This window comes from Puma concolor, chromosome E1 (assembly GCF_028749965.1).
Source record: "Puma concolor isolate L17-30 chromosome E1, mPumCon1.1.hap2, whole genome shotgun sequence".
Lineage (NCBI taxonomy): Eukaryota > Metazoa > Chordata > Mammalia > Carnivora > Felidae > Puma > Puma concolor.
This window is the reverse complement of record NC_141680.1, coordinates 24,846,301-24,860,519: the sequence shown is the minus strand read 5'-3', so window position 1 is coordinate 24,860,519 and position 14,219 is coordinate 24,846,301. Positions and strand designations below refer to the sequence as shown.

Genomic DNA, 14,219 nt, shown 5'->3' with positions numbered 1-14,219 from the left:
ACAGTGTAATGTTTTGAAGACAGAAAGAATTGGTAGAAGTCAAAATATGGCCCAGCTGTTGATCCCTCTTTGCAAATGTCCCTCAGTTCTTTCCCTTGATATTATTGTCTGCTGGCATGCTGTTCTTTTTAATGATGCTGGTGACTCTGAATGTAGTTTGGTCTATTCTAAAGAACTAAAATATTTTCCTGTAATCCTGGGTCTCCGGGTAAGTTATACTTAATGAAATCTGCTTTAGGATGTACCCTTTCTAGCTCTGGGAATCAAGGAGGCTATTCAGCAGTGATGCACCAGCTTTTGTTGAGCCATTATTTATCGAGATACCCTTTTTTTCTCTGCTGAATTTTTAGTGTATTAACTTTGCCAAGGAATTTCAACTGCTTGTTGAAGGTTTAGCCATGATGTATTATGTATTGGGAATATGAAGGAAAAAATTTGGGAAAATTACACTACAGGGCCAATAGAACAGGTGATTCTATATAGGGGATACCTCTGAGTCTTTGCCATTAGAAGAGAAAGAGACTCTCTAATAATCTTTCTGTTCACTCTGGAGTGTTCAATGAAATTATTGCCATAAGTGAGTCTTAAAAGTAATGATGAGAGGGTGTAAGAAAGAGGATTGGTGTGGCCTCAGGTGTTCCTAGTCAGAGGTCCTGATTCTTTTTTCCTTTTCTTCTCTTATTATATCCATTTGTCAGAAGAGTAGGGAACTCTATTTTGTTCTAGAGTGTCTATAAGGAATTACCTGATATGGGATATTAATGCTGTATAACTGTGTGAGATCATGGGAGACAATCAAAAATGCTCCAGTCTTCATTAATTGAAGTGTACATTGTTCGATGGAAAGTGCATCATAAATTAAATAGGCTTAATAAAATAAACTGAAATTACTGGGGAGAAAGAAGTTGCTTCCACTGGCAATCCTTGGTCTGATTTTTTTTTTTTTTCCTAGAGGTCTGTTTAAAAAGAAATAGCATTACTTGATTGGCCCTTCATCCCAATTAATAATTTTACCTTCGATAAATTCTGATTTCAGAGTTATGACTAGTCACATCTTAGCTTTTCCCCTTGCTGGTTAATTGGGGTGCTGGGGTTAATCTAAATTAAAACTTAAACTAATAGAGGTCAGCAAGGCAGCTGAAACACCTGAGTGAAACAAATGGGGCTGCCAGGCGCAACTTTATCTTGGCCGTTTCCCAAGAGAGAAGTGGCAGCAAATTGGAGTTGTTTCAGCCTTCTGTAAAGGTGAATGATGGGTGACACTTGTTAATGTACAGCATCTCCGGAAGCATTCCAGATTGCTTTGCTGCTGCACCAACTGCTGCCATCCATGCACAGTCAGTAGGAACTGGACCAGTTGCCAACATCTGGCAGCACAGCAAGGAATGGGTGCAAGTCCTGAAACCCCGCAGATTCTAAATATGGTGCTTAGAACTGTGCAGGCTTTAATCACTTACCACTCTTTGGCAGCGGGCTCCGACAGCTTATCCTAGCCTCGTACATCACATCCCGACATCTGCTGAGCCGCAAGGCAGCTGCACATTCATTTTCTCTTCTTGCCTTTTCTCTTTGCCTCCTATTCCTCTTATTCTTCCCACTTTCCCCCCCGCCTCCCTTCAGTTTTCCTCTCCCTCCCCAATATACTTCTTGGGAGAGATGATCTGTGAAGATTACTGCTTCATTGTGTGCAAGTAATTGTGGTGATGCCAGGCCCTTGACAGACACAGCACAGCACCTGTTCTGCTGACCTGGTTAATTTCTTCTGTTGAGTGGGATTTGCCCGAGATTGGAGCTGAAGCCAATTCAATGATAAGGCTAAAGAAAATGGCTGTATGTTTTCTGTCACCTCCCAATTAAATTGGCTTCATAAAGTGCTTTCCTTTATTTGTCAGGGTAGTAAGCCTGAGCTAAGTGTTGCATTCAGAAGTGGCACAATGTATTACAATGGGCCTGTGAGTTTTCATTTGTGTTTTTTTTTTTAATGTGGTCATATGGAAGAGCTGGGTGGTGAATATAATACACTTCGCCTTTTTTTTTTTTTTTTCTTTTAACCATACTTGAAGCCAGACTCTTTGGGTCCGTGTTTTGTAAGGAAGAGATTATAGCCACATTGAATTTTAATGTTTCGTTGTAAGGGTTTAAAGGCTTACTTGGTTAATTCAGGCTGTGTAAATGCCCTAACTACTGAGAATGATATTCAGGGTCAGAATACCCAACATACACACACACACACACACACACACACACACACACACACACACACACACACATATTCATTCATTCATTCTCTCTCTCCCTTTGTTTCATAATGGGCCTTTAATTACTACAACTTTGAAAATATATCTGTATTATTTAATAAAGCGACATGTGTATGTGTATACATACTCAGACACTGAAGAGTATCAGATATCATAAGTAATCATATCATTTTTGAGCTGAAAGAACTTTAAAAGAAACTGCATCCCTGAGAAGTTAAGTAACTTCCTGGAAGCTGTATAGTAAATGGTGACATGAATGCTTGATCTCAAGATTTTTGAGACCCGAGTCCTGTTCTTTCTGTACCTTTATTTCTTAAATATTACATTCTTGAGCCATAAAAAGACTTCACTATAGTATTATACCTTTTGGTTTGTAAATAAGCATCATTTTATTATAACCAGAAGAAATATTATTTGTGTTGGAAAGTCATTTTTTTCTTCTTAGAAGGCAAATGATTTATTGAACTCCTGTTACTTAACAATTCTGATGAAAAAATTAGCTTTATAGTTGTGTTACTGGTTTGTCTGGAAACTGGAATTGCTAAAAGCTTGAAGTATACCCAGTGGAAAGATTTCATGAGAGAAACTGTTCACCTGCTGTAGGCATTGCAGTTTCCCTCTCAAGTGGAATTAGTTTGCACTTGGCCTATTTCTTATCAAAGCTCATCCCTAAAGACAATTTCACAAAACAGGACGGTTGTAAATGACCACAAAGGATGAGCCATTGAGAAATGTTTTCAGTGTCTGTTTTTCATTTTCATTATCCTGTGTGCTGAGTTCTAGAAGATACGTTGTCTATATCACCATGTAAGGTTTTCCTTTGCTTTCATTTGCTTTTTTAAACCATCAGTTGATCTTTGACTTGATAAGTCTGCATCCTTTAACGATTTGAGGAAGGGCTAACATTTACTGAACATTGGTTATGTGCCATCTCCTTGGCTTAGTTGATAGGTACTTGACATACATCTTTATTTAATCCCCACAATATCTCCAGGTTGAGATATGACTGCACTTAACAATAAGCTATATAAAGTGACTGCTTTTATTCTTTTCATATCCCAGACCTCAAACTAGTTTCTTGTCACTTCATGAGGTATTTTGTTCTGAAAGGGCTAATTGAGCTTAGATATTGACAAATCGATTCCTGGATTTCTAAGGGTACATTAGGATTTTGTATGTTGCTTCTGGCTCTGTTTGGTTTTGATCTGGTTTGTCCTGTCACTTTGAATTTAACCAGGAGTGTCTAGAGAAAGGCATAATAGGTTTTGCTCTTTCGACGACCACTTTGATGGGTTAAATTTCTCCTTTCACATGCCATCAGGACATGTCTATAACTGACCTTGCCACATGCTGGACTTCTGTATCCAACACATTTGATAGTGGCATAAGCAAGTAATTACTAATTCGTTGAACTATAAAAGTCGATAATGTTAAGAAAGAGAGAAGAGGCAAGCTTTCTGGCAAGATGGTTTACCTTAATTAAATTGGTGAGTGATTAATATGGACAGTTGATATGGTGGCTTTAATTGCATACATTTAGATCTTAGTGTGAGTAAGATGTCTCAAGCCATTCCTATGGTTAATGGCAATACAATATTGTTGGCATGTATCTTTCCAGTGGTTCAGTTGATGGTTAATAATATACTTCAAAGTTTAATTTGAACCTGTTCCTTTTAATTAGTTGTCAAAAAACAGATACCTTTGTTCAGAGCAGTATTTCATTTTTAATTTTACTTTTAGATGTTACTCTTACTTGAAACATGAGTTATGTTTCTTGAAAATTTGATAAAATTTGGGGCACCTGGGGCTAAGCATCCAAATTTGGCTCAAGTCATGATCTCATGGTTTGCCTGGAGCCTGCTTCGGGTTCTGTGTCTCCCTCTCTCTCTGCCCCTGCCCCGCTCGTACTCCATCTCTCTCTCTCTCTCTCTCTCTCTCTCTCTCTCTCTCTCACTCACACACACACAAAAAAATAAATAAAACATTTTTAAAAAATTTAGGGGCGCCTGGGTGGTTTAGTCGGTTAAGTGTCTGACTTCGGCTCAGGTCATGATCTCATAGTTCATAAGTTCTAGCCCCAGGTCGGGCTCTGCACTGACAGCTCAGAGCCTGCTTGGGATTCTGTCTCTCTCTCTCTCTCTGTCTCTCTCTCTCTGTCTCTGTCTCTCTCTCTCTGCCCTTCCTCCACTTGCTCTCTATCTCTCTCTCAAAATAAATAAAAATAGGGGCGCCTGGGTGGCTCAGTCGGTTGAGCCTCTGACTTTGGCTCAGGTCATGATCTTGTGGTTTGTGAGTTCCAGCCCTGTGTAGGGGGCAGAGTTTGGAGCCTGCCTCAGATTCAGTGCCTCCCTCTTTCTCTGCCCCTCCCCTACTTGCACTCTGTGTCTCTCTCTCTCAAAAATAAATAAACATTAAAAAATTTTGGGAAGGCAGCTGGGTGGCTCAGTCAGTTAAGCGTCCGACTTCGGCTCAGGTCATGATCTTGCGGTTCGTGAGTCTGAGCCCCGCGTCGGGCTCTGCTAACAGCTCGGAGCCTGGAGCCTACTTCAGATTCTGTGTCTCCCTCTCTCTCTGGACCTTCCCCTCTTGAGCTCTGTCCCTGTCTCTCTGTCTCTCAAAAATAAATAAACATTAAAAAACATTTTAAAAATTTTTTTTCTTAAATAGATAGATAAAAATAAGCTTAAAAATTTGATAAGACTTACTACACATAGACCTTTATGATTATTTTAGAGCGGACTTATATATGAAATACATAAACTTGAAAATTGATATCATGGCTAAACATATAGCAGATAATTAATCAGCTAGGTTTCTTGAGGCATAGTATAGATGTTTAAAAAAAAAAAAACCCAAACCAAATACCAGTGTCCAATTCAACTCTAGTTTTACTAATTACAAGATTATTTTGTGTACCATGTATAAGAATTTTATTTGAGATACATTCTAACTTCTGTGCTGCCATTGTTGATCTGTCAGTGTTTAGACCCAAAGTCAGCATCAATATTGGCATTTGACTGCTAGCCTGGGCTTGTTATTGTGGAAGCTGCACGAAATAGGAGGCCAAAAGCCACATTTTATTTTATTTTATTTTTAAGTTTATTTATTTATTTTGAGAGAGCGTGCATGGGAGGGGCAGCGGGAGAGGGAGAGAGAGAGAATCCCAAGCAGGCTCTGCACTGTTAGCACAGAGCCTGATGTGAGGCTCGAATCCACAAACTGCAAGATCATGACCTAAGCCAACACCGAGAGTCAGACGCTCAACCGACTAAGCCACCCAGGCGCCCCTCAAAGCCACATTTTAAATGCAAGGTCCAGAAATTTCATCCAACAGTAATGTCAAGGGAAGGTTTACATGGCTGGCCCTCATTTCTTTCTGTTCCCTTGCTTTGAAAAACATCAGAGCACGACTTTAGTAATACTACCTCGTTTAACAAAGGCAAAACCTCAGAACAAAACCTGAAACAGTACATTTTATGGAGCCAGCTAGGAAAGAGATAAGAATTGGCTTAGAACTGTTGAAGAAACTTTTTCAAACACAGGTGGTATCTTGGGAATTTACTAGGCAAATATGTGGCCAAAATTGCCTTTTCTGTACTAATAAGCACAAAGTCAGCCAGCTGAGTGTAAATCAAACATAGGACTCCAGCAGTATTTTAGTGGCCCCAAGTGAAGAATTTGGTACTTCTCAAGAAACAGGGAACACTACTTCCCTAAAGTAAGTTATGATGTCTTCATATTAAATCACCTGCAATGTAAAGCTCCTTTAAGGTAAATTTTAGGGGAAACGATCTAGCATAGAAAGAAGTTAATAAGCATCTTTTAAAATTTTTGTGTAGGGGCGCCTGGGTGGCGCAGTCGGTTAAGCGTCCGACTTCAGCCAGGTCACGATCTCGCGCTCCGTGAGTTCGAGCCCCGCGTCGGGCTCTGGGCTGATGGCTCAGAGCCTGGAGCCTGTTTCCGATTCTGTGTCTCCCTCTCTCTCTGCCCCTCCCCCGTTCATGCTCTGTCTCTCTCTGTCCCAAAAATAAATAAAAAAAAAAACGTTGAAAAAAAAAAAAAATTTAAAATTTTTGTGTATTGGGGATCTAGGATAGAACATAATTGGTTTAAAGTTAGATAGCATCTTTGAAGAACATCAAGGCCAAACTGTCTTTTTACAAACTGGAGCCTAAAGCAAGTATATGACTAGTATAAGGAGCACCCCACCTAGTGAGTTAGGACATTGAAATCCAAGAATTTGTACTCCGGGTTTGATTTTTGTTTTCAGCATATTAAACTGCGTTTTGATCTGACATGTTGAAAATCCATTTGAAAATTTCCTTTTCAGAATATATCTGTTTAGGAAAGGTCCAGTGTATCTGTTTGCACTCTGACAGTTCATATGTATCACTTTTATGCAATTATGAACTTCATTCAATTAACATTTATTATACCAGGTGATAGGTTTTTAAAGACTAAGAAGACAAAATCCCTGCCCAAGGAATTTGTGTCATCTTACAAGAGTGAAGTTCTCTCTTAATTTGTATGGTCACATAGCGCCTCCTTTAAGAGTGTGACTTCATTAAAATTTATGTGGAGAAAGTAAATGGTGGAAGAGAGTAATCAGGTCCTTGATATAAAAACATACATGTATGTGTCTGCCTCAAGCACTGATTTGCATACCAGTTTTTCCCCCAACATATATCTGATCTGATTGCTAAAGTCATTTCTCTATAATCTCTAAAAGACCATGAGAGATGCTGTTTGATATAAACTCTGGATAATATAAATTCTCTATTTTCCAAGAATATGGTAATTTTTAGAAGCTGGATTGAGATGTCAGTATCCACTGAAACTTATTTCAGGTTAGAAGAGCCTTCAAGTTGGTGATTGGTATTGGAGGGTTCATTTTGCCATGTCCTACTTTTGTGTATTTCTGCAGTTTTCTATAATAAAAAGCTAAGGAGGAAAAAAAACCTTCAGATTTCTTTCTTCCTTCCATCATTCATTCAATAAATATTTGCAAAGCTACTATGTATTTTTGACTAACTGCTATTTTAGGCTGTGCTGTGCTAGCCAATGCGGTAGCTACTAGCCACATGTAGTATTTAAATTTAAATTAATTAAAATAGAATAAAGCTAAAAATTCAGTTCCTCATTCATACTGGCCACATTTCAAGTGGCCACATGTGCTAGTGGCTATGGTATTGGACAATGCAAATACAGAATATTTCCTCATCATAGAAAGTTCTCTTGGAGCTCTGTTAGAGGCTACAACAAAGCAAAGTTCTGTCCATGTGAGCATCCATTCTAGCTCAGAGATAGGATGAAAGGGGAAATATATTGTGACTGTACAGTAGAAGATTCTAAAACCTGGCATGGGTGAAAGGAATACCAGGGTAGAGATAGGACAGTCACTGTTTTTTTGTAGGATGTTCAGGGGATAAGGTTGTGTTTGTGCAGAGACTTGAAGGAAACAAATAACAGTCATGCAAGTATCTGGAGGAAGAGTGTTGGGAACAAAGGGAATGGCAAGTACAAAAGCTCTGAGGCACGGTGGAGGCTAGCATGTTCTAGGAAATTCATGGAGGCCAGTGTCGTTGGGGTAGACTAGGCAAGAAAGAGTGAGAGAGGAAGAAAGAGAGGTAATGGAGGGCCAGGTACTATAGGACCTGTAAGCCACTGTAACATTTTGGCTTTTATTGCAACTAAGATGGGAAATCACTAAAGGGTTTTGAACAGAGGAGTCACATGATTGGACTAATATTTTAAAAGAATCACTCTGCTGTCTGTGTTGAGAATAAACTGTAGGGGCATAAGGTGGTAAACAAGAAGCCAGTTAAGAGACTCTAGTGATAATCCAGGCAAGAGATGGTGGTAGTTGGGACTAACTAGGGTGGTTTTGGAAGGAGTGCAAAGTAGTTGGATTCTGAACTTATGTTAAAGTTGAACTGACAGAATTTGCCATTGAATTTCATATGGGGTGTGGAAAGCAAGGAGTCCAAATGACTTTAAGGTTTTTGGGCTGAGCAGTGGGAAGGATGAAATTGCTATTTACTGCAATGGGGAAAACAATGAGAGAAGCTAATCTGGAGGAGAAAGCTGGAACTAAGTTTTGGTTTTATTAAGCTCCCCCCTCCCCCCATAGACTTGTTTTGGCTTTAATTATTTTGATTATCAATTATATTAAGTTTAGATTACTTCGGAAACATTCATGTGGAGTTGTTGAAGAGGTAGTTATATGTATAATTTTGGAGTCCGTAGGAAGATCTGGGCTTGAAGGTATAAATTTGAGAGCCATCAGCATATAGATTGTATTTAATGCAATGAGACTGAACAAGATCACCTAGAAAATGAAGCGAGAGAGAAAAAAAGAATTGATTCAAACTTTGATCCTGGGACATTCAAACATTTAGAGGTTGGGGAGATACAGGGCAGCCAGCAAAGGTGATTGAGAAAGAGCAACCAGTAAGAGAGTGAAGGAAGAGTGATTTCCCAGGTTCCATGTAAAAGTGTTTCAAGAAGGAGGAAATGTGGTATCATCTTGAAACCAAAACCAGACAAAAGCAGCACAAGAAAATTCCAGACCAGTATCTCTTATGAATATAAATAGTCCATAAAGTAAGTACTAGCAGACTCAATCCAGCAGCACATAAAAAAGATTATGTACCATAACCAAGTGGAATTTAGTCCACGAATACAAGGTTGGTTTAACATCAAAAATCAATCAATGTAATACACCATATCTATAGAAAAAGGACAAAACCATGTGGTCACCTCAATAGATGAAGAAAAAACATTTGGCCCTTTTATGATAAAAACACATGCAAACCAGGGAGAGAAGGGAACTTTTTACTTGATAAAGAACATCTGTGAAAACCCACTTTCACCTACTCATTGGTGAAAGAAGGAATGCTTTTTCTCTAGGATTAGGAATGTGACAAGGATGTCTTCTCTTGCCACTAGCATTCAACATTGTACCGGAGGCTCTAGACAGGGCAGTTAGACAAGAAAAAGAAATAAAGTCATTGACTTTAAGGAAAGGATGAAGTAAAACTGTCTCTTATTTGCAGATGGCATGATCCTATATATAGAGAATCCCAAAGAAGCCACCAAAAAACTACCAGAGCTAATAAATGAATTTAGCAAAATTGGACCCAAGATGAGCATGCAAAACTCCATTGTGTTTCTGTACACCAGCTGTGAGCAATCTGAAAAGGGAAACTGTTACATTTACAATAGTATCCAAAAGAATAAAATACCTGGGGATAAACTTAACCAAGGAGGTGAAAGATTTGTACACTGAAAACTATAAACATTGCTGAGAGAAATTTGAAAAGACCTGAATACACTGAGTACAAAGTCATCTCATGTTCATGGACTAGAGGAGTTAATATTGTTGAGATGGTGGTACTCCCCAAACTGATCTTCAGACTCAACACAGTCCCTATGAGAATTACAACTGCCTCTGTAGAAATTGATAAGCTGATCCTAAAATTCACATGGAAATGCAAAGGACCCAGAATAGCCAAAACCATCTTGAAAAAGAACAGAACTGGAAGACTCCTACTTAATTTCAAAACTTACTACCAAGCTACAATAATCAAGATGTTGTAGTACTGACACAAAGTTAGGTATATAGAGAGACACCTGAGTGGCTCAGTCAGTTAAGCATCCAACTTTGGCTCAGGTCATGATCTCCCAGTTCGTGGGCTCAAGCCCCACGTCGGACTCTCTGCTGTCAGAGTGGAGCCCGCTTCAGATCCTCTGTCTCCCTCTCTCTGCCCCTGCCCTGTGCATGCGTGCTCTCTCAAAAATAAATAAACATTAAAAAAAGAAAAAAAAGGTATATAGGTCAGTGGAATAAATTGAGAATCCAGAAATAAACCTTACATTTATGGTCATCCAACAAGGGTGCCAAGGCAGTGCAATGGGAAGTGAACTGTCTTTTCAACAAATAAGACTGGGACAAATGGATATCCACGTGCAAAAGAATGGTGTTGGTGCCTTCCCTCACACCTACACAAAAAATAATTTAAAATGGATCGTGTACCTAAATGTAAAAGTATAAAACTTAGTATAAAACTTGTAGAAGAACACATAGGAGTAAATCTTCATGAGCTTTAGTTAGGAAATGGTTTCTTAGATATGACTTCAAAAGTGCAAGTGACAAAAGAAAATAGATAAATTGGACTTGATTGAAATAAAAAACTTTGGTCCTACAAAACGTACCCTCTGGCAAGTGAAAAGACCCACAAAAATGTTTGTGGGAGAAAATATTTATAAATCATATATCTGATAAAAGACTGTTTAGAATTTATAAAGAACTCTTACAACATAATAAATAATAAAAGATAAATAACTCAATAAAAAATGGCAAAGGATCAGAGTAAACATTTCTCCAAAGAAGATACTTAAATGACCAGTAACCACAGGAAAAGGTGCTCAACATCATTAGTCTTGAGGGAAATACAAATCAAAAGCAGACTACATGCCACCTTACACTACTAAGATGGCTATAATAAAAAAGATGATAGCAAGTGTTGGCAAAGATATGGAAAATTTGGAACCTTCACACATTGCTGGTGGGCATATAAATTGGTGCAGCCTCTGGAAAAGTTTGGCTGTTCCTCAAAACATTAAACTTAGAGTTACCCTATGACGTGGCAGTTTCACTGTTAAGTGTATACTCAAGAGAAATGAAAGCATTTGCCCACACTAAGACTTGTACATGAATATTCACAGCATTATTCATAATAGCCACAAAGGAAGCAGCCCAAATGTCCTTCAACTGATAAATGGTTGGACAAAGTGTATACCCATGCAATAGAGTGGTATTCAGCTATAAAAAGGCATGAAGTGCCGATGACTTGCTGCAACATGGATAAGCCTTGGAAACAGTATGCTAAGTGAAAGACGTCAGTGACAAAAGACTACTATTGTATGATCTGTATATATGAGATACCCAGAGTAGGCACATCTGCATTGAGAGAAAGTGGATTAATGGTTGCCTAGGGTTGGGGGTCATAGGAGGAAAATGCAAGTGAAAAGTAATGGGTAATGGGTTTCTTTTGAAAGTGATGAAAATATTCTGAAATTGATTGTGGTGATGGTTGCACAAGTCTGTGACTATACAAAACCATTGAATCATACAGTTTAAATTGGTGAATTGTATGGTCTGCGAATTATATCTGAATAAAGCTCTTTTTTTTTTTTTTTTTTTAAGAAGAGAATGACCAAATGACCTATGTCAAGTGTGCACAAGTGACATAAGGACTGAAAAATTGACCATTGGTGTCAGCAAGGTGGAAATCATGGTGACCTTGACAAGAACTGTTTTGGTAGAATGATAAAGTGGGTTCAAAAAGGAATGGTAGGAGAAAAATTGGAGATGCTGAGTCTAGGCAGCTCTTGAGTAGGCTTGCTGTTAAGAGAATAGAGAAATGGAGCAGCTGAAAGGGAAAGTTTGGGAGAGTGTTTTGTTTTGTTTTGTTTTAAGAGAGGAAATGTACTTTGCTGGTGGAAATGATTCAATGGAGGTGAGAATTGGTGGTGAGTATTCAAGTCCAGAGAAGTTGTTCTGACAAACATTTCATCCATACATAGAGGAGGGAAGGCAGAGTATACGGGTACACTTGCAAGGAGATACTGTGGAAGCATGTGGAAATGCTCATCAGGGTGCTTTTGTCTCCTTTTGTCTTACTTTATGAGTCAAGAAGCTGAGAGAAGATGTGGCAGAGGCTGGAGGTTTGAGAAAAGAGGAGGCATGGCAGAGTCTCCCAACAGAGTGGGAGAGTGAGTAGAAGGGAAACCCACAGGGGAGTTGTCAGGTAGCACAGAAGATCCACATGAGGTCAGGGTTAATGACTTTCAAATGGGGGACCCCCATTCACATGGTCTTGTCTTTTTCTCCAGGCAGTTCAGCTGCATGGATGCACGTTTAACATGGTTGGGGTGGGGTGGGGGGCGGGGGGGGGGGGGGAGTTGCCAAGGGAGTACAGGTACTTAATCCTTTACCTGCAATTCTGAAATGTAAAAAGTTCTGAAAACTCAGTTTGTTGTTTTTGTTTGTTTGTTGGTTTGTTTGGTTTGTTTGTTTTTAGTAAGTTTGGCAAACTTTTGTGGTGGCAACATCTGACCTGAAGCTATTATAAACTTGTTAGGGTTTCATTTATCCCGCTTAGTGGGGATGATTCCTGTATTTTGCTGCAGAAATATTCATGTGCTTGATTTTAGGGTGCTATCCCAGACTCTGCTGGGGCATTTGTATTTTATTTAACACTGTATTATCTTCCTCATATCCTAAAAGTTCTGAATTCCAAGACCCATCAGTTCCCAAGGGATCGTGAATCTGTTTGACAAAGGGACAGCATGCAAGGGAGTTGAGAATGTATACCAGGAGTGATTTTCCTGATGGCCTGTGGAATCACTTCCACCTGAGGAAGGAGGGAAGTGAGCATGTGAGAAGAGGCAGGCTGCTGAAAAGGTGGCAGAATCAATGGGTTATTGATCCTGGTGGGGCTGAAGAATTGAATTATTGGAGTATGAATGCTAGAGGCAGAATGCCGGAAAGACAGGGAAAGCTTTGTTTCAGCTGGGCTTCACATCCTAAAGGACATCATTACAGAACACAAGTTAGTACTACCCTTCCGGTTTCTTACTTGTGAATCCCTGTAGTAAAATCTTCTCTAGTTCTGAATGACTTCCTCTTTATTCTTCCAAGACAAATGATATATTGTTTGGTGCCATTAAAAGAAACTTGCCCAAGAGTGCTCCAGAATAGTCAGTGACTGAACTGAGCTCCCAAAGGATATTTAACTCTTCTGATCACCTTTATTAAATATGGAAGGGAAAAAAAGATACACACCAGAAGGATGTTCTGACCAAGGGACAGAATACTGGAAATGGGAACTGTTGGAAATTTCAAACAATAGAACTTTCTGTACATTGTTACTTTTGTTATGGATTAGGAAGAGTGGCTTGATGCTTGTAAAATTCTTTTTATTTTTTTTTTTTATTTTTTTCAACGTTTATTTATTTTTGGGACAGAGAGAGACAGAGCATGAACGGGGGAGGGGCAGAGAGAGAGGGAGACACAGAATCGGAAACAGGCTCCAGGCTCTGAGCCATCAGCCCAGAGCCTGACGCGGGGCTCGAACTCACGGACCGCGAGATCGTGACCTGGCTGAAGTCGGACGCTTAACCGACTGCGCCACCCAGGCGCCCCAAATTCTTTTTATTTTTAAGAAAAAGAAAGGAAAAGCAAATTGGCAAAAAAGAAATTCTTTAGCATCCGAATTGCTTAATTCTTACCCTGTCTGCACACATCAGGACCTAATACTGATTGTGATTTACTTATATTCCTCGTTAATAATTAGACATTGGGAGACATTATATATCATGCCTAATGGAATACATGGGATCTGATGAGAAAGTTTTCTGTTTTGACTAATAAATTTTAACCCCAATGGCCAAGGCTAGTGAAATACCACAGCCTTTGAAATATTTTAGAACTTGTGCTGAGAAAACAGTGTTACTTTATTTAGTCGATGAATTTATCATCCCTTCCAAATCACAGGCCTTACTTAGCTCTAGCTCTGGAGTGGAGGCATGATGCAGCACTGAATCAGAAAGTGGAAAAACTAATCAAATCTTTAAAGACCAAGGGCAGCGAGGCAGAGTCAGGCTGACTTTTTCAGTGGTAGCCTGTAGCTATACATTTTCTTATTTTAGTAACCAAAGGCAGGCTATTTGTAACGTCAGTATTAAGATGCTTCTTGAATTCTATTCACACATCATGATTTCTCTCCATTCTTCTCTGTACCACTCTTCCTGTAAATATTGTACTTGTCATTACAGAAGCTGGATACTGTTCATCCTTGATTACAGGATCGACAAGAATGCTTGCTACTTAACTCTGTCATTTTAGAAATGTTATTGAATAATTGCTGTGTGCAAGGCAGTGCGCAGAGTTCTGTG

At 39.1% G+C, this 14,219-nt stretch overlaps 1 protein-coding gene across 1 annotated transcript in view; it reads left to right on the top strand.

Annotated features, from left to right (window-relative positions):
• Window positions 1–14,219, top strand: part of AATF (apoptosis antagonizing transcription factor) — a 105,184-nt gene that overhangs the window by 42,868 nt on the left and 48,097 nt on the right. The window lies entirely within an intron of this gene.